Source organism: Micrasema longulum, unplaced genomic scaffold, assembly GCF_059751315.1.
Source record: "Micrasema longulum isolate JH-2025_06_02 unplaced genomic scaffold, ASM5975131v1 h1tg001300l, whole genome shotgun sequence".
Lineage (NCBI taxonomy): Eukaryota > Metazoa > Arthropoda > Insecta > Trichoptera > Brachycentridae > Micrasema > Micrasema longulum.
Window position 1 is genome coordinate 101,241 of NW_028278487.1, and position 21,606 is coordinate 122,846.

Sequence of the window (21,606 nt, forward strand, 5' to 3'; positions counted from 1 at the left end):
CATTGTTTTATATTTATTTTATCTTGTTTGAAAGAAAAAAGGAAGGAAGGCTGATCTGGGGTTATTCCGTGTGCATTCACTGACGAAAGTATTTTTTAAAGACAGATTAAAACAAAAAAGATAAAAACTTTTCATGTAATTATGTTATTTTTCATTATCAATGTTATATTTTATTTTTATAAGCGTCCGTTTATTGAAATTTTTTTTAGATTGTATTTCTAAAATTTTGGTTGATTTGTTAATGTGTTTTTTTTGTAACAATGGTTTATTGTTTTATTTTAATAAATAAAATTTAAAAAAATATAATAATAACCAATAAAGCCTATCGTTGACAGTCTTCCAGGACGTCGGAAGCCCGTAGGTGTGAAGAAGAGGCAGCTTGAATTAGGACTTTCCTGAGGCATCTATAGCATGTGTCCAAGCCAGATCCACAGCCACACCCTCAAAACGCTCATGATAAAAGCCTGTTGCATCCGTTTTCACACTTCAATGGACAAAGTGTCAAACCACCTTATGCCTAATATTCTCCCGAGTTACTTACTCTCAACCTTTATAGGAGTGTCGGCATTATACGAGAGTTGTAAACAGCACTTCGTTTTTACAGATTCTTTTATATTCAAACTTAAGTCGGCCTCGTGGTGTAATGATCAGCGCGTTTGCCTACCATTCAAGAGGTCTCGGGTTTGATTCCCGACATGGTTGATTTGAAATATTTATTTAAAAGGGTGTTTTCACACTAGAATATTTAGAATACACTAGAAGTCCCTTGGCTGGTGCCTGAAGCGTAAGACTGATCATCTTACCTTCATGTAACACAAATAATCAAGATACCCTGCGATTGGTGTACCAATGCAGTGCTTTATGTACCATTAGGTGCGGAAAGGAAATGATGATGATGAAGTATTATACATTCCTCTACATACTCGAGCCCATTTTAAAGACCGAAGGGCCTTCAACCGGTTTCACTTATACAAAAAAAAACGAGTTTTGTCAATAAACTAGTTACTATTTAAAAATTTTAATTTCATACATCGTGAATTTAGTTCAATTTAACTCGACTATTTTCGCTTCCTTTTTCACAGTTTTTTTCACTGTGAGTTTGTAAAATCATATGGCGGGCCTTTTTTGGATATTGTTATTCATCTTAAAGACCATATTGCAAACAGAAATGGTATTTACTTGTCTCATAATAGCCTTTGTCAATTTAAAAAAAAAAATGAATCTCCGAGTCTAAACTCGTATGCTGTATGGAACTCTTATCTATGCAGTCAACCCTCCTATGACGCTGTATTCTTATAACACGGTTTCCATGTAACTCGAAGCAAAAATTGCGAGCAACCCTCTTATAAGGCGGTTTCCATATAACACGTTTTTCATACAAGACAACATCCAACAACATAATGATTTTATAAGTTTATCGATTGCGTTTATCTGCACGTTGTGCGGTTGAGAAGTGATATAATTTCATTTGCGTACAGTCAAAAAATTCCCATAAATATGAGTAAGCTAGAAAAATAGATTTCGAGCACACTAGAAAAAAAGACAAGTATACGTTTTTGATGGTGATGACGAATAAGGAGCATGTTATATGCATTAAATTAAGTTTTTTTGTTTGTGACATTTTTTTAGTTTATAATTTTATTATGGATCATATTTAATAAAAATTCACTCAAATACGTAAGATTACAAATATTCATTGCCATTTGTACTACTTTTATGTTCAATTTTATCAATTAAAGGCATCCTTCAAAACTGTTAGTTCGAGAATGAAATCTTTGCATACGTAATGCAAAACAAATCGGTCTGATTAATGTAAAGTTTCATTACTTTTTAATCACGCTTAGCGTGGTTTTTATACAACGCGGTACGAAAAATATGATTTGGATCTTAATTTGTTGCAACAGAGACAGAAATCATTTTTTGATAAGGGAATATGAAATTCCAGGCATTCACAGGGCTTATGACCTGTCATTGACTGGTTTAAGTCGCCACTTTACACACTGTATAACATTAACTGTTATATTTTTGTTGAAACATCCACATTTCTTTATTTCTTCCATCTGTTGTCTTTTGTGAATTAAAAGAGCTGAAACCTTTATCATGTGGGTGCGATTCGTCCGGCTGAACCTAATTTTTATTAATTCAGAGTTTCTTAAAGCGCGATGTGAAGTACGCACCAGTACGCACCAGTGATTTTAATATAACGCGGTACGGATAATCTGATCTGTTTTAATTCAGAGTTTCTCAAAGCGTAATTTTCATAAAACACGGCAGTGGTCTACATATCATTTGATACGAATAATCTGAATTGTATTAATTCAAAGTTATGATGGCGCGATTTTCATATAACGCGGTACGAATCAATCGCGTTATAGGAGGGTTGGCTGTACAGAGTTCAAGATAGCACACGTCGAGGTACAAGTTTCCGCAGAAATTTCTAGGCGAGTTGTCAGCCCTTTGTGAATGCCACCAAGATTTGAGATTGAAAATATAATTAAAAACTCATGTTCATTTTTAGTGTTTTATTTGAAATGCACTTACATTAAGTTTCGTAATACAAGATAATAGATTTATGCTCTAAAACTTCCTTCTACCAAATTCTTAGCTTTTATGTACAACCATCCATTTAAAAAGAAATTTATTGTCACTCCCTCTATCATGTTGGTAAGCATTCTACCAATTATCTGTTATAATATTCTAAGATATCTTTCAACAAACTTATTCATTTAGTGATATTTATTTTTTAACCTCACAATATATTTACATGCTGACTAATTTATAAAATAATCTACTTAACATAAAAATAAAATAAAATATTCCAAGTACAACACTTTGATCACAAAAACACATTTTTCCACAATTTTTAGTAAAATGTCCGAAAATTAAAAACATGTTATTTTATTTTTGACATAAATTTTGAGAAATGCATTCAAAAAACATCGAAATAGGGACTTATGATTTTTTTAAAAAAATCAATTAAAAATGAATCAAAAACGAAAAAGCATTTTATCACTTTTGGATTTGATATGGAAATCATTCATCTTGTATGAAATTGTTGTGAAAAAAAATGTAAAGCATCTACTCTAAATAATAACATTTTTATTCGTGATTATTAAAAGTTCTACTGAACTTAAAATATATCTACTTGCATCATATAAAATCATTAAATGCCTACATTAACGTAAAATTAAACATTATTAAAAAATATATTTACATTTAAATATTGCACACTAATTAAAGATCTTTACAACAGATTAGCGGAATAAATTTGAAAGTAAACTTTCTGCAAAATTGATCATTGAGTTGGGATCAAACATCTTTAAAAAATTAAAAAGACGGTTACTTTTGATCCACTTTTACTTTTTTTAATAGAATCCTTGAAAATATATTTCGAAAAAATACAAAAATAAATGAGCAGTAATTGGTGAGAGTAAAAATCTTCAAGTAAATTAATTAAATTTCTATTTATAATCAATAAATTAATTTCACCGCACATTCATTAAAAAACACTTACATTTTTCCAATAGCATGGAAATTGGCCCACCAAATCCAAATATTTTACTTATCATTAAAAACACACATATGATATCGCCATAATCGGCAGAAAAACGCAAGCGACATTTTTAGCGGATTGCGTTTTTTTGAGGAAAATTGTTCCTTATTGCCCCCTGCATAAGTGCTAAAAATATCATTGTTCTATAAAATTCACCTGCCACATTTATTTATATTTATTTTAATTTATTTTATTTATTAAAAGAAAACAACAGCCATTATAACAACACAAAAAACAATATTTAGAAATAAATTATAGGCCAATTATAGTTTTTTTTATGTATTACTCCGCACCATTACACTCTTTAAAAAATATGTTGACACATTATTTTTAATAATATTGATGTTTTTTGTTGATATTTCTTGATAAAACTCCATAGTTATTGATAATGATAAAATTATAAATAAACTTATCATGTGACTAGACCAGACCAAGACCAGTCTTGAAGATGCCTACTTAGGCGAAAGCGCTCATTGGTCAAAATAATAAAAAGTAAAACTAAACCAAGAAGTTTCATTGATAAGTTTATTTATAATTTTTTCATAATCATTATTTTTAAGCTAAGCAAAACAACGTAACGATTACGCTAGCTCGCTCCACTGTCAGAGTTACAGGCAAAACAGCGTTACCGCCACTATCTTAAAAGAGGAAGGTATTTAAACAATTTGGAGGTCATTTCAGTATTGGCAGTAACCAACCATTATAAATCCCATTTACCGAATTATTAAAAAAATAATATACGGAACAAAACTTTTTTTTTATCTTCTCCTGCACAATTCATTATTTGTCGCTTTCATTGTTCTGTCGATTATGGTTCGATATACACATAAAAGAACATCTTATACAGACAAACATAAAATAAATATATTACAAATATCAAATACTCGGACACGCATACACATTACACAACCTCCCAACAAGCCACGATATAAAAAATAAACATTATTTTTGGTGAGTATTTTAAGATCATTATTCCTAAATCCAATTTCTTGAAAGGGACAATCAAACAAATGTCCCGTAGATTTTTATTTCATCCGTTTATTATAAGTAACAAAGCGACGGCCTTGATATGGTATTATGTATTTCAATTTTTATTATAAGCGTTGGGTCTCAAAATAACTTTTTTTTTTGTTGTTTATTTGAGTAGAATATATGGATCATAAAACAACGAAGAGAACCAAATAAGTTAAAAAAACGTTTTAAAAACACGTTAGAATAGCTCAAAGTCCTACGCAAATGCAAACAAAGGGATTAACAGCAAAAATATTATTTCAATGATAAAAATATTTTTTGGAGTTCATTTTATTATAATACGTTTTCAAATTCACAGTACTATAATAAGTTGGATTGGACATTAATCAGATTGATCAAAAAAGGCCTTTAGTCTCAGATAAGTTTCAAGGAAGATCTATTAACCCACATTTGAATTTCAGTTTTTTTTTTTGTTTAAAGTGGACAGGCCATGAGATCACAAGATTGTTTATCTAGACGTGGGGAGCATGGAGATCCTCCATTTACAGACGGACGTATGATGGATCTTGTTCTTTGCCTTACAGCACCTTCACCGCAGGATTCGGAGCAGGGACTCCACGGAGACCACTCGGAGAGTACGCAATCTCTTCTTGCTGCAAAAAAACAAATACATCTTATCACTAGTAGCGTTTTATTTTACTCCACTTTTATGGCTTATGTTTGATGAATGAACACAACTGATTAAATATTCAAGATGAATTGTTTTTTTTTATGTAATTACCACTAGAGACGTGACTTCCAGGACCCCACGTTGGAATAGTAGAATCATAATTGTTATCTTCTACCGATCGAGAATTGTCATTGTATCTGCAAGGTCGCAGGCTTTTACATTTTCTTCTTTTCATCAGTTTCTTGGGACAGCTCCGTCCTCCGTTAACTGGGTGTTGCTGCAAAAATAAACAAAACAGTTTCACCACGAAGCACTCACAAAACGATCATGACGCATATCTAAGAAATAATGGGATCTCACAATTATGAATCTGGATTTATGCTCAAAGCCTCTTCCACACGTGGTGTTGCAACCGCTCCATTCTGACCAGGGTGAAACTTCACATTTTTTTATCTGTCCTACGGGTTCTTCTATTACACCAGTTCCTTGGTAACTCGGTTGTCTGTGACCAAATCTACTTTCTGCAACATATTCTTCCTCTCTACTCTCTCTTCCATACTTTCTTCTTGGTTCGGCACGTCTGTGACTAAACTGTTCTTGCTCGTTGGACTCTCTGTACTGCGTATTTCTAGAACTGTATCTCTGTTTGTTTCTTTCTCTCTCATTTTCTTTGCGCCTGTTTGTATATCTATGACGGCCATTGTTTTCGTGTTCAATATCGTTGGAGTCGAGGCCTGGAGAAATCGTGCTGCCGTCGTAACCGCTGAGTGATCCATCTCCAGTCACTTTAGGGTGATACGACGATGGAAGGTTTCCAACTAATCTATGCTTCATCTGATTCCCTGTGTCCAATCCTGCGAATTGATCACGGCCTGTCGTGAAACGAAATTTAAAAGGGTTAGTAAATTGTTTCATAATGCATTATAAGTTTCAATGGCTTTATATTTTCGACGATTATATTTGTGTTTAGTAAACAGTTTTTATGTGCTCGTATCTTTAAAAATGTTTTACAGTTAAAAAATACATATTTTATCTCAACATTACAAAGATAAAATATCCACTAAAATTAATTATTTTATTACTACTACTACAACTACCATCACGCCATTTCCCCGTAAGGATTGGTAGAGATAATAAACCAACACACATCTATCTTGAAATACATTTCTAGCTTCTTCCACATTCATACATCTTGTCATACATGCCCATCGGTTCTGCCTGCTTTTGACATGACCAGACTTAAGATGTTGGTTTATGTGATCATGCATCGTCTTCCTTGGTCGTCCTCGTCCCACGTTGCCATTCATTCTCGTCATTTATACCTGTTTTATCATTCTTTTGTCATTCATTCGTTCTACATGACGAAACCATCTCAGAAACCCTTTCTTAATCTTATCAATTACACCTGACTCAGATTTACACCCTCGCCTGATTTCATCATTCGTAATCCTGTCATACATTGATTTCCCACACATTTCATATTTCAACCGCGTTTTTCGGTTTTCATCCTTTCTCTGCTAGTTTCATGTTTCACTTCCATACATGTGTTGGAACTAAAACTCCGTTGTGCACTCTTAGTTGAGCTTTGATTGACACATCTTTTCTAGCAAGTACTGCGCTTAGTGCACCATTCATTTTGTTGCCCGCATTCTATTTCAACATCTTTTTCTACTTTTCCATCTCTTGAAAACATGCTTCGCAGATATACAAATTCTTCTGCTTGTTCAAAACATTCGCATATAGCTTTTTTTTTACCAATATGTCATTTTTTCAATAGAAAAAGTTAATTAGTAAATGGGAAAATAAAGCGTGAATCTGATTTTTATGGAATTTTATAGAATTATTAGTAAATTGATAAAAGAGAAGACGAATGAAGAAACACAAAGAATGAAAAGTTTGAATGTGAACATGCAGTGAAATAAAGCAGATAAAATAAAATATAAGAAGTTAAAATCCATGCAATTCGTACCAAAATAAATGTTGGAGTCATCGTCCTGTAAAGGATGATCGTATAGTGTTTGGTTTGTAGAAGCTACAACAGAATTAGTGTCTCCTGTATTGTCACTACTATCGCCATCTTCAGATAAAAGTTTTTCAATCCTCTTCAAGTCCTCTGTTAAATGCAGCGTGAAAAGATAAACACATATACTTACGAGTTTCACCGAGAGGCAGCTTTACTAGAGCTTATTAAATAAAGTATCAAATGAACTATGATACACTGTACATCGAGTACAAATATTAGAGCAAGGGGATAAACTCTTTTTTTATTTAAAATAAATATAACGACTACGTTTTTAAAGTCTTTTTTATATGTTTTTTACCAATCAGTTTCAAAACTTTACGAGCTTTTTTATTAAGGTATACTTATCTGATGAATTCTGTCCTATTTTATTCCATCAATATTGTGCTTCGTATGGAACTAATAAACTAATTCTCTTTGTCTTATAAGGATAAGAAGCGTAATTTGAGATGGATACGCTCAAAACTAGACAGAAGTGGAATAAAGGAAATATTGTTTATTAAGTTTTTTTTTCTTATTACGAATCAATTTTGTAATTTATAAAATTTCCAATTTGTCTAACTTTATCCGGTGAAGAACTTTTAATCCAGTGTCTTTATTAGACTTTTGATTATTTTCTATCAGATGGTTTGCAAATTCAGAATAATTATTATTATTTAGGCACTTTAAGTGTTTTTTTACTAAAATATGAAAGTTTATTTTAGTTTTCCAATGTAGATTGAATTGCAATCATTACAATTTAATTGGTATATGCCAGATCTATTATATTTAGAACGCTAATTTTTAAATAATGTTACCATATTATTAATTCTGTAGAATGCAGGTTTAATGTTGAATGGAAGGAAATTTGATAATTGTACTTAAAAGTTGTCATTTATAAAAAGAATCCACCTCCATTGTTTAGCGGGTTAGCTTTATTAATTACGTTCTCATTATATCCATTATTATTTGCAATCTGTTTTATTTAATAAAGTTCTTTTATTTTAGTATCATATAGTGGAACGTTAATTAACCTATGTATCATTGAATGGAATGCGGAATATGCATGGGCAATTTGATGATTTTAGGAATCATGAATAATTGGGTCTGTATATGTTGGTTTACGGTAGATATCGAAATTATTATTTTTATTTTTTATTAATACATATATATAGAACAACCACAAAGTCAGTGCTTCAAACATACTTGTTTTTTTATTTGATTTAATACGTAAGTATTCAAACTAAGAAAACACGTTATTTCAAATAATGATATGCCTCACACATTATTCAAAACAGCACGACATCAAGCATTTTACTCAATGATTTGATAGATTTCAATACGTTTTCCTTTTGTTTTGCTATTTCATTTCATGTCAAGATACATTTCAATCTCCCTTAAAAGGAAAAATACACTTTGGAATTTGATCAAGGATTTTATTTCCAAAAAAGCATATCTAACAATCTGTACATATTTAGTTTCTATCAAAACCATGCATTTGTATATTGGAGGATTTTTTGTGGTTATATTTTGAAAGAAAAACTAACCATGACGCCATTTCCCCAGGGTAGACAAAGAAAATAAAACAACACTCTACACTATCTTTGAATACGTAATTTATAGCACATACATTATTTCTTTTTTTTATACGTGCAGGTCGTTTATTATGACTTTTGTTATATGTTGGTATGTTTTATATATATGAATATTTGTGGACTATCTCGACTTTTGCATACGTACTGTGCATCTTCTGAGCTTTTATTTTGTCACTTATTCAATTAAATACAACATCCAAAGTAGTAAAAGTTATAAAGTATTATATATAAGTAAATTGAAAGCAAAGTATCCACCTTTGTAAGAGGTGCAAACTCGAAGGCACTCTTGATATGATTCGAAATTGTTCCTATTTCCTTGGCAACCGGTGTAGCCGAAAGGCTCGCAAGATTTGGAGGGCAGATCGAAGAACCACCTTTCTACATAAGCTCGGCATGGGCCCACGAGCTTAGGTAAGCTGCATATCTCTAAAAGGTTAATGGGTTAGGCATTGTTAGTAAGCGATCGATCCATTGTTAGAATTCAATTATTATGTTATGAACAAGCATGCGTATAAGATTTACGAAGCAAATACACAGTAAAAATATCAAATTTGTAAAATACTTTAATTTCAAAAAGATAGAATTGTGCTCTTGGAGAAAAACATTATAAATAATTGCCGAAGGTTCATTTGGCTTCATTACAGTGGATCATCTAAATTTTGCTAAATAAATTTATAAACTTACATATAAATATGATCAAAATAAATGAAGAAGGCATTTTATTATTTTATTTCCTAGATATAAATCATCTTAAATTATTCTCAAAAAATCTATTATTAGTCACCACTAATAAATATATATATCAGTATCGAAGATGACTAAACGACCCCATACTTATTTTCGAGAAAATTTCGAAAATCAGTAATAGCACTTTTTAATTTAAATATTTACAAAAAAAAAGATAACTTTCGGTGCCATCAACACTTTGAACAATTTACCTATGGCTAACATAGCAAGATGAACACTGACTGCCTCAATCAATTTAACTTTCCGAATTTTGACGGTGATAGGGTATGTTAGTGCATGATCTTGTTAGTGAACAATCGCAATCCATTCGTGAATATAATAAAATAAAAGTTTGATTGCTGTAATTATATTATCACAGACATTTTGTATTTTTATTTTAATGCTCCAATGTTTACTTGAAGAACGGTTGTTTAATATGATAAATGAATTTTTGTTTCTACATACGTCTAGCTTCTTCTTCTGTGATATCACACGAGGGTAGAGCCGCCTCACACTCCACTCTCTCCACCAGCTTGATATGTGAACACTTTCCATTATTCTTTCCTTGATCCTCATCCTGGTCCACTGCCTGGTCTATTTCATCTTCTTCTTCTTCGCCGCCATCTTCACTAGCTTCGCCATCAGCTTCCGCTTCCTCGGTCTCTTCTTTTGGAGTCTAGAAAAAAAAACAGATATATACACCACATACATTTAACCTCAAACAGTTTTAACTATGTTTTTTCAATAAATTCATTTATATATAGCTCAATTACAAATAACTATCGACGTGCTAATAAGCGACGTGATTAAAATTTCTCGCCATGGTTGTTTATCGTATTCGCAATCCCGATGGAACATTCGTAAACACCTTATATTAAATGACATAATAAATTCGTTTTGCGACGTATAATCCTGCTGCGCAATCACATATTGGAATATCACCAGTGTAAATATGAAAAATATTCCATAACTGCTGTTTTAATTTATTATTATTATTTATTTATTATTATATTATTTATCATGCTATTTTTTGTATTTAACTAGCGGTTGGCAAGCCGAATGTCAAGAAAAGCAGTTGCCATACAAATTGTAATTTAATTTTCACTTTTTTGTATTTGATACTCCTTACTTTTTTGCAAATGCAATATATTGTATTATTTTTTATAGTAAACGCTGATTTTTCGCCAGTGAACTGTATTTATTTACGAAGAAATTAAAAAACAAACAAACACAATTGTTGGCTTAGTGATTACACACGCGTTGACGTATGACTGCGATAACTTATTGTAATCGTTCAAATGCTTAGCATGTTTTTAAGAACGTCGATAGTTATTTGTGATTAAGCTACTGGTTGGTTTCCATGTCACTACGGGACACTTCCCGGAAGTGTTGCAGATTCATAGACTTGCCCGAGTTTTAAACCCTGCTCTTCCACAACCTGATTTCCATTTTCTAACGTGGTTATTTACAACCGGCTAAAATGATACCATAACGGAGATATTTTAGTAACTCATAAAAATCACACAAATATTATTTTTACCTGAATAAATCAATTGAGTGCAAAATTTATTGAAGCAGAGAGGTAAAACATGTAAACCAGCCAATGACAGTGGCTTCTTAAACCAGCCAATACACGTGTGTAGAAGTTCATCTTCTCTGCTTATCCTTACGTGGAAATGGCGTGATGGTAGTGGAAGAAGTAACTTTAAGCTAAGCGGTATTCAAATTCAACCTATGTTTTAGAATTATAAATGTGTGAAAATTAACGATTTGAACTCGCCAATGATATTTTCTTAATGTTTTAAGTTTCTATTCCCTTCTCAAAAATATTATCCGTTTTTTTCGTAACACCTGTGAACAGTTTATTTGATTTAAGATTTTAATATCAACGATCATTTTTAATTTCTCTTTATTACAAGTTTAAGTTTTGATTTGGTTTGATTAATGGAACTTCAGTCTGGCGGTATTTGAAGATTTTAATAAGCCTGTTTTGTCAGGGTTGAAAATTTACTAATACTTCCGACTGATCAGACATGTTCTAATGGGATAGGGGAGTGTTACCAAAAGCTAAACCATGTCACGAAAATCACAAGGGAATATAACAAAATGCGGTAGGACTTTCAAAAACCACTTAGGTAATTTGACATATTCCCGCTTAATAGACCCCTAGCAACGAATTTATTTGTTTATAATCATTATGTTTATACCTGTTTTTACTTATCATCGTCATCATTTACCTGTCCTTACTCAGGGGTGCATAGAGCACATTTTTTGCAATACAATTGCAGCGTATCCGGATCATTTGCATCTGAAACCTAGCTCACTTTACTTTCCATATAACAATAATGATCCATCCAGTCTTTTGTGTACAAACATTTGGACAAACTTAAAATATTTTAACAAAACCAACTGGTTTAAAAAGTTTTTTAAACATTTGAAATTGTTTTCTGGCGTTGGCGTTGCCTAGTATGTGATATATTTCAATCAAATGAATCTCTTCACAACAATAAAGGTTTCAGCTCTTTTTCTTCACTAAAATGAACATTGAAAACATCCACTACATACCTGATTTCGTTTAAAGACTACATGTCTTTCTTTGGATTTACTCATGGAAGCAATCAATTTTTATGTTATTACGAATAGATTATATTTCTTCCTCTACTAACTAAATTCAGTAAAAAAAAGCGGGGACAAATATTTTTATTAACAACTCTCAATTTCTTTTTCACTATCGCTTTAAAACCCCCCCTCATCGTCTACAAGGAAGGAACAAGGGGAAGTATATAAAAAAAAATTCCTTTACCCAGTTCAAACCCTTTTATGCCCAAAGTGATAGGAAACGTTAGTTACTACTATCTGGAGCACCAGAACGCCCCCAGGTGACGACACTCAAGGCCGGTCACCGGCAGCGCACCCAAAAGCAACAGACTTACCCAAAGACTACTGGTTGCAAACCAACTTTTGCCAACACTAATACCTTCTCAAACTGTAATTTTGTAATCAACAGATGAAAGAATTGAAGAAATATGAATGCTCAAACATAAGTAAAATACTGAATGTGATACAATACGTAAAGTGGCCACTTAAACCAGCAAACGACAGGTCATTAGCCCTGTGAATCTTCCATATTTCCTTCTATAAAATGTTCTGCATCTTTGTTGTAATTTTCTCAATAATGATCCAGATACCAACACAGTTCGCTTTGCACCACCAAGTGCGGATAGGGAAATGATGATGATATACAAGATACGCTGATGATACTGTCATTCTAGCTGATACCGCTAATCATCTACACATCTATAGCAACTTTTCAACAAGGTAAATAATGCAGGTAAAAAATTCAAATTCAAAATGAACGATCTAAAAACCAAAACTGTGATAGTAAGTTCAAAATGAGGCATTTACACCTGTTTCACTATAAACGTTAGTGAGTCAGATCAGGTAACCCGTTTGAAATATTTAGGGTATATAACGAGAAGAATCCGGATTCAGAAATAAAGACCAGAATTGAAATTGCGAGATCAACTTTCTATAAAATGCAGAAACTCTTGTGCAACCGAGATCTGAAACTAAGCACAAAATGGAGAGCAACAAAAACTTATGTATTGATATTGCCAGTGCTGTGTGAAGTGGGGGGTTGGACTCTCAAAGTCTCAACGATCAACGAAACTGAGGCCTTTGAACTTTGAATGTGCAGAAGAATGCTTCAAATCTCATAGACTGATGCGGTTTCAAGCATCTTGAACCAAGAAAAAGAGTTACTGACCAATGTCAACAGAAAAATAACATTGTACTTTAGTCACATATTCCACAATGACCATCTCTAACATATTTTAGATGGAAAGATAGAGGGCAGATAGTGTAGGGGACGAAAAAGGTTATCATTTCTCAGAAATCTTAGCACTGTCTAAGTTTCGGTGTGCTGGGTGCAGCAGCGCTAATAAGACTGGCCCAGGATCTTACTGAATTTAGAATGATGGTGGTTCCGGTAGGACCAAGAAGAGAACAAGATCATACGAGTGTGTATTCAAACGCCTTTTCAACTCAAGTTATTAGTATTAGGTTCATTGGTACTGAGATTCCTTAGTTAAATAAAAACAAATGTTAAGAAAATGTATTAAAAATAATGTCCTTATTGCACTTTTAACAGTAATAGGTGGATTTATAATATTATCCTCATTTTATTGACTTTACACATTGTTTAAAAAAATAAATCTTAGAAAGATAGATAGGTAATATATGAACAACCCCCTACAAGCTTATTCTATCTTCTTTATTTACATTTAAATCAAGATTGAAATGTCATGATCTAAATATTTGAATAGTTTTTTTTTCATTCTTCTTGCCTTCCCATTTCCTCTCCTCTCTTCATAGTAAAGTGAGCATTTTATTAGTTAATTTTTGTTTTTAATTTTCTACAAAATTTTAAGATTCAGTATAATTCCTTAGAATATGTACTGGTAATTTTCTTAAACTGAACGGTAGGAAAAGATTATATTACAATATGCCCACCTTATATGTTTATATCTGTACCTCAGAGGCAGACGGATGCAAATCCAGAATTTGATGACATGACATTTCGATTTTCGTATCCAGTTTATGATCAAGTCCATTGATTTTGAAAAAAATTAAGTCTTATAATGAAATATCCAATGTATTAAAATAATGAAAATACAAATTAATGCTATAATTATTAGAAATCACTTAGATAAAGCAGATTTTTTAGGCTTTAGTTGAACATTTTACTTTTGGATTTGCATCAGTCTGCTTCTGAGGTACAGATATATCGTAGTTTATGTTTGTAAGGTGTTAAATAAATAAATAAGCTTCTAAAGAATAAGTTTTTTTTTAATAATACCATTTTGACTATAAATGTTCTGGGAAGGCTTGAGGAATTTCGTTTTCAGGTTTTGTTTTCCAGGTTCTAAATATAAGGTGAAGTACTATAGAAAGCTGAGTACATTTTAGGATATTTGAAGTCTTAAGTAGTATTACGTACAAAGTATTGTACTCGGCAATTAACTAGTTTCTAGAATGATAAGAATTATCTCTTTGTAGCAGAATTCGAGAAGTGGATAGAAGAGATTACGGAAATAAATACAGTGAAACTTTTGGTTAAAATATTGACCCCTTTTTTTATATATAAATGAGATTTCCAAAGATAAACTAGATAATCCATGCCTTAGAAAAAAACTAATTAAAAGAAGTATGAAACAGCTGGAATTTATCCTTCAAAGTATTTTTGTAACTAAGCATTTTTCGATACTTCAACTCGAATAAATCAATTATACAGTTACTTAATGTTCTTAAAATAAATATTTAAAAAATCTTTGATTATTGAGTACATGAAAATAACATTTTTATATACATAAATTGTATGTATTTATTTGATATGTGATATATTTTCTTTACTAACTTTGTATACTATGTGGAAATCTGTTATTAGTTCTGAGTTAATACACTATATCTGTTTGTTTACTAAACATATGTATGTAGAACTGTTGATTTCCCAAATAAAATAAAATAAATAAAATAATAAATAAATAAATACACCTACGAGTATGTATAGGTTTCAAAAATGTATTTGTATTGATAGTGAATTTTGAAATTTTAGTTAAGGTATTATTTAATTATAAAATTCGCTTCCAAGTATTATCATTATCTTTATTAGCATTTCAAAATATAAAACCTAGATTGTACACTTAAAATAATATTGAAAAAGTACTAATCAATTGTAAAGATAAAAATGATATATTTGACAACTCAGGATTTTCCAATGCAGCTCTTGCCCATCGAGATACATTGGGAGAATGTCACGTAGTTTTAATATTCACATTAAAAAACACATGTGATTTTTAAATAATATTTTTTTTTTCAGAATTTGCTAATCATCCTATAACTTCAAATCACGATTTTTATAAGGATAACGGAGTTAAAAAAATACATTAAAATAATAAGAAAGGACTTAAATATGGAGATTGTTCACATTTATAAAGCCTTAAAAATTATATTCTCTTAATAAATAATAAAATATATACATACATATAATACAAGGCCAGCACAAAGTGAAGGCTTGTCAGTACCGAGGTTTGTAAACGAGTATAGTCAAAGAACACTTCATGTTATAATTACTAAAATTTTCAATAAGATTCCTAAACAGATCTTAAAAGAAAATGTTGAAGAAACTTTTAAGAAAAAAATAATTAAATGGCTTATATGTAACAAGGCTTTACATTAATTAATATTTTATGTTAATAATTTTTTGTAAAAAATTTTGTAAAAAAAATATGTATGCTTTTAGTTCTTTATAATGTTTATATTACTTTTTTAATTTAAATAATTTTTTCAACGTTTTTCTTTGTAAAGGAAAAAAAAACCTGCTGACATGCCGGTTTCGTGGTTTGAGGGTTTCATTATTTTTCCTTTTATATCTTTTTGTGTTCATGTTTACCTTCTTAAATAAAAATAAATACAAAAATTTACTTGAAAATTTAACCAATCTCTAGCCCCCCCCTCCCTCTCAACTCCCTACCAATTCTTCAATACAAGATGAATTTTTTTTTTTTAATATTAAACTTAGTGCATGTTTAGACATGGTGGTGTTCGCATTTCTACTGAAAATACTGTAAATACACTATGGTAACGGTGAAGGTGGAGGTGTATTTTAGTATTTGCGTTTTGGTGTAGTGAGTGTCCTGATGAAGAGACGGGCACGTCTCGAAACCGGTAGACAAAAAAAGTCGGTAAATGGTTATATACTAATATTTACTAACTTTGTTTACTAACATTTATTTATTCACGTAAAGATACAGATTACAAAAAAAAACATATGCCAGCTCTATGAGGTCAAGAGCCCTGTGTTAAGTTATTTGTTGATACTAAATAATAGAAAGTGGAAAAATGCATTTTATTACATTTCATTATACATCTAAACAACACGCTTAAAAGTATATAAATCTATGCTATCTCTCGCAGCAGTCTCCTACAATGCTCACTTCTCCTGAAAATGACTTTCGTTTTGTAGAACTTAATATTTTCATCCGAAACATTAAACACTCTTGGGACGACAAAAGAGAAATATCTCTGAGAGAAAGTATCGATGATATACTATGTGTATATTGTGTATGCCTATTTATTCAGTCTAGTTCAGTGCCGAAAATCGGCGTTCATTATAGTAAATAATAATCTGTTTTGTTTGCAAACCAGAGAAAAGGGTATCTAATACAATTCAATTATAAGCAAATGTATTAGACACTGTCTATCCTCACTAGGTATACTAAATACTCGTTATTAAGTGGGCAGCATTTACTATTTTTCATTAAATTTGGCATATTTTGTATAAGAAATGTCTGGAGATGATTTAAATGTGGAAATTATATAAAAAATGAAGTTATATTCAATAATATTTTCATATCATTGAATATTATTTGGGGTAATGTATGGGACTGAAGTATGGAATTGAAAAAATAATGATGGAAACAGGTTGAATGCTCTCGAAATGTAATCTCTGAAGAAAATGTGTGGTAACACGATATATGATACGTACACATGTTGAAATCCGTGAACTATATAAAGCTGAGACAAGCATCATCGAATCAAGATAGAATCAAGAAAGGGGAGCTGGATTATTTATTTCTTTATTAAATATTTTGAATTTGTTTAAAATAAATCACATAGTTATTTTTACCACATAAAAGTTTCACATATTATAACACAACTAGTTTCAGGTATTTCAAATTACCCATCACCAGGTTTAAATTTATATGCGGTAAAACTTACACAGTGTTTCATTTTGAAAAAATTCAAAGGGGAGCTGCGTTGGTTTGGACATGTAGAGCGAATGGACAGCAAAAAAACGGCTAAAAGGCTCTACAATGGAATGTTTATGAATGCCGAAAACGAGAAAGACCGAGAAAGACATGACACAAGCGAGTTAATAAAATACTTGAAGATGGACATGTCAAGAGTAGGAATAATCGGCGTGCGTGGATGAAAAGTTGTATGAATGTAGAGGGAGCGAGGTCTGTATGCAAAAACAGAATTGAAAGAGTTGACATGAAATATTTATTTAAAAAAGTGTTTAATACTGGAATATTTCATAGCCTCTGGACTGTTACCTGAAGCGTTAGATATCTTATCTCCATGTAATAAAAATGATCAAGATGCACTGCGGTTGGTGTACCATTAGGTTCGAAAAGGCAATGAGAAGGATGATATCATATTGATGCTTTTTGCTGATATGTCTTGAAAAAACTCCATAGTTAATGATTTTGATAAAATTAAAAATAAAGTTATAAATGAAACTTATCTCTAAAATATGTTAAAAAAATACTACAAAAGCTGTAAACGTTATAAACAATTCACCAGTCTTGAAGATGCCTACTTAGGCGAAAGCGCTCGTTGGTCAAAATTATAAAAAATAAAACTAAACCAAGAAGTTTCATTGATAACTTTATTTATAATTTCATCGAAATCATTAAGGATCATATCATTACAAATTTTTACTTTTTTTCTTTTGATCAGTCTGTTTTTCAGTTGGCTGGAAGATATTTTTTTAAGCAATAAGTCCGCTAAAGTATTTATATTTTCGAACTTTAATAATTGAATAATACAAAAAGTAGCACCTTTTTCTCGATCCGTCATATTAAAATATTGACCATTGATATACACTTTTTACGTTACATTATAAAATTTGAAAAATTTTACGACAATAAATATTTTCCAACTCACATTCTCAGATTCCCATCTTGCTCTCCTCCGTAGACGAGTGTAGGCCACGTCTTGCTGCTCTTCTCCGTTCGCTGCAAGTTTCCTGGTCCTCATTCTCCAACCCTTCCCACACGTGGCAGAACAGTCCATCCAATCGCTCCACGGAGTCACGGTACATTCCTGGTCTTCTTCAGCTGAAGCCTCCTCTTGCTCTTTTACTCTGAAAACCACCGGTTCATGAGGTCGTTTATAAGAAAATAATCGAATAGAAACTTTAATTCAAATTATTATTTTTCAATCATATCATCGACAATCAAAAAGACTTCAGACTTGTTTATTTGATGGTAAACATTTGTCGTAATAGAAATTAAGAAATATTTTAACAAAGAAATATGAAAGTCTATGTTTACGATAAGCCAATTAAAGCCAATTATTTTCCATATTGCTTATATATGCAAATTCTGTTCACATTATTCTTTAAATCGAATTGTGATGATTTAAGAATATGGAATTTAATGAGTTTAAAACTCTTAAAAGCACATTATAAATTTTTATAATACAAGTAACTATACCAACTTATTGGCCTTGTGGTGTAATGGTCAGCACGTTAGCCTACCATGCGAGAGGTCACGGGTCCGATTCCCTACGTGATTGATGTGAAATATTTATTTAAAAGGGTGTTTTCACACCAGCATATTTTATAGTCCCTGGACTGGTATCTGAAGATCATCTTACCTGCACGTAGATAAAATGATCAAGATACTTTGCGATTGGTGTACCAGTGCAGTGCCCTATGCACCATTAGGAGCAAAAAGGGAATGATGAAGATGAAATAAAGAAGGTTGATAATAGTTTTATAACTTGCACCTTTTTAACGTTTTTTTCTTTTTGATCCTACTATCGATTTGCATTATTTGTTATTTTTTTAAATTTATTATTTTTATTTTTCTTCATATGTTTTTGCATAACAGACCAGGACGCCCAATTACAGTGGTAAACTGCAGCACAGAATACCCAAGCTTTGGAGAAAAAAAAAATTTTATGTTTTCGCCGGGAATCGAACCTGGAATCTTCCCAGGACTGGTACGGGAGATTAAGACTGGTCGTCTTACATTCATGTAAATAAAAATGGTCAAGATATGCTGCGATTGGTGTACCAATGCAGTGCCAACGTTTTAGCCACTACACCACGGAGGCCCCTTATAATAATGACTTTTTCCAATAATTATAGTATGTTTATATTTAACTATATTTTAATTAAAATAAAATTATGATAAACAATACATCATTAATGAATTTGTTTGTTAGTGCGCATAGTAGGTAACGTTTTAATAAATTAAATTAATTCTTAATGCTGCCACATTTATAATAAAATAATATTCCCGTAGAATTTTTATTCCTTTATAATTATTTTTGTGACCGAAATAAATTTAAAACAAAAGTCTCCAGCAATAAATAAAAAAATCTGTCTAATACAAAACATGCATAAATATTAGCTAAATTTTACTACTTGTAGCATACGTTTGGAAAAACCAAGCATTTTAAATAAAAGTGTTATTTAAATTGGGTCATCACATTTTACTTCCCACTTTCAAGGATTTCATACAAAAAATAATAAATCCACAAAACCGCCGTAGTTTTTTTTACTTGTAGTGAAAATAATATTATTACATGAACAGAGAAAATAAATTGCCGCAAAAAAAGCAAATATAAATTTAAGCTTTACGAATCTGAAAGCATTCCGCAATATACATCTACGTGAATATTTATATCTAAATAATATCACGCAATACTCAATTGCTTTACTTCCGGTATCCGGATGTCGAGTCCGGCTAGAATTTTTAATTAATGGAAGTCTGAAAATCAAGCAAAAAGTTTTGATCTTTTAGGAACATTATATCCGCATAATCAATTTTTTCGCTCAATCTTAATTCAAACGTTAAATATCTTCTTTGATTAACAATTCATGCAATTAAAAAAAATGTTTGGCTAAGCACTTTATTTATAATCATTTTATGTTCGAAGTGCAAGGTTGAGATTAGCATTATCGATAAAATCGAGAAAGGAGTTTGGCGTTGGTTTGGACATATAGAGCGAATGGACATCAAATGAACCGCTAAAACGATTAACTATGCGAATGTTGATAGATGTAGAAATCGAGAAAGACTGAAAATGAAATTGCGTGACCAAATCCAACAAATGCTTGAAGATGGACATGTCAAAAGTCGGAATAATCTGCGCGAGCGCGTGATAGATGTTCGAATGTAGACACAGAGTGATATTATGGCGTTCTGTCCTATCTGCTTTTCCCTAAAACAAAACGACATATTTATTTGTCTGTTTTTGTTTCTTTGTTTTTAATATTTTATTTTGACTTTAAAAAGCTTAAAAACGAATAAGTGCAATAATTAAAAAAATAAAATATCTAATTTTAATAGGGAATAGGGAAATATCACATACTACGAATTCCGATCAAAATATATGAAATGGATTTTGAACAGTTAATTGTATTTTCAAAATCAGTATGGATATTGTGAAAAAATGTTTTCATACATAAATGGCGGTTTCCGTGGTGTAGTGGTCAAGACGCTTGACTCACGATTCCGGGTTCGATTTCCGCTAGAACACTAAAAAATATGGGATTTTTCTGATTAGCCTGGGTGTTCTGTGCTGTAATTCACCACTGTAATTGGGCTTCCTCGCTTGTTGTGGTGCAAAAAAAATATAAAAAAATTATTCACAAATTTGTTGAAAAAAAAGCCAAGACAATGAATCTTCAAAGCTTTCATATTTAAAAAAAATTTAAAATATAAAAAATAAATTCAATAAAAATACACTTGTAGAAAAACGCGACGTTTTTGATATGGGTTGTTGTAACGTCAAGGTTTGTGATATTGTTCTGCACAAATTTCAAAGGCAAGAAAAAAATTAACATGAATCGTGACTTATTAAGGGCGTGGCCAATGAAATCACAGTTTTCGCGGGAATTCAAAATTACAAATTTCAAAGTATTTTTTATGCTACTAATTATAAAAAAAAATTTACTGGACAGTATTTTATAGAGTTTTATTATTTTAAAAATGTAAATTTAAACAAAGAGATATTTCCCTATTGTATCTAAATAAGTTAAATTACTTTTTTGTTTTTGCCTAATTGTTGATCTTTATTCTTTCATAAACCTCATTTTTACGAAGGAAAAAGCTTTTATTCAACTTTATCCAAGGTTTTTTTAATATTTGGTTGGCGTCAGAAGAAACAAACGAATTATGTTTAAAATGGAAAAATTAAAACTACAATTCTAACGTTTTCGTCTAAATTGTGTTACTTTAAAATTATTACTTTTTGTATTGTGTTTATTTTGTGCATTTTGACTGAAGCGCAA

At 31.2% G+C, this 21,606-nt stretch overlaps 1 pseudogene across 1 annotated transcript in view; it reads right to left on the reverse strand.

The window, feature by feature from the left end:
* Positions 1-4,641: 4,641 nt before the first annotated feature.
* LOC148276000 (spondin-1-like) overlaps positions 4,642-21,606 on the reverse strand; it is a 185,399-nt pseudogene continuing 168,434 nt past the window's right edge. Inside the window, exons 10-15 of the transcript XR_015823881.1 lie at positions 18,246-18,444; positions 9,981-10,191; positions 9,045-9,215; positions 5,556-6,067; positions 5,307-5,472; positions 4,642-5,178 (exon numbers count right to left, since the gene is read on the reverse strand). The product of XR_015823881.1 is annotated as a spondin-1-like (transcript). The remainder of the gene's footprint in view (positions 5,179-5,306; positions 5,473-5,555; positions 6,068-9,044; positions 9,216-9,980; positions 10,192-18,245; positions 18,445-21,606) is intronic.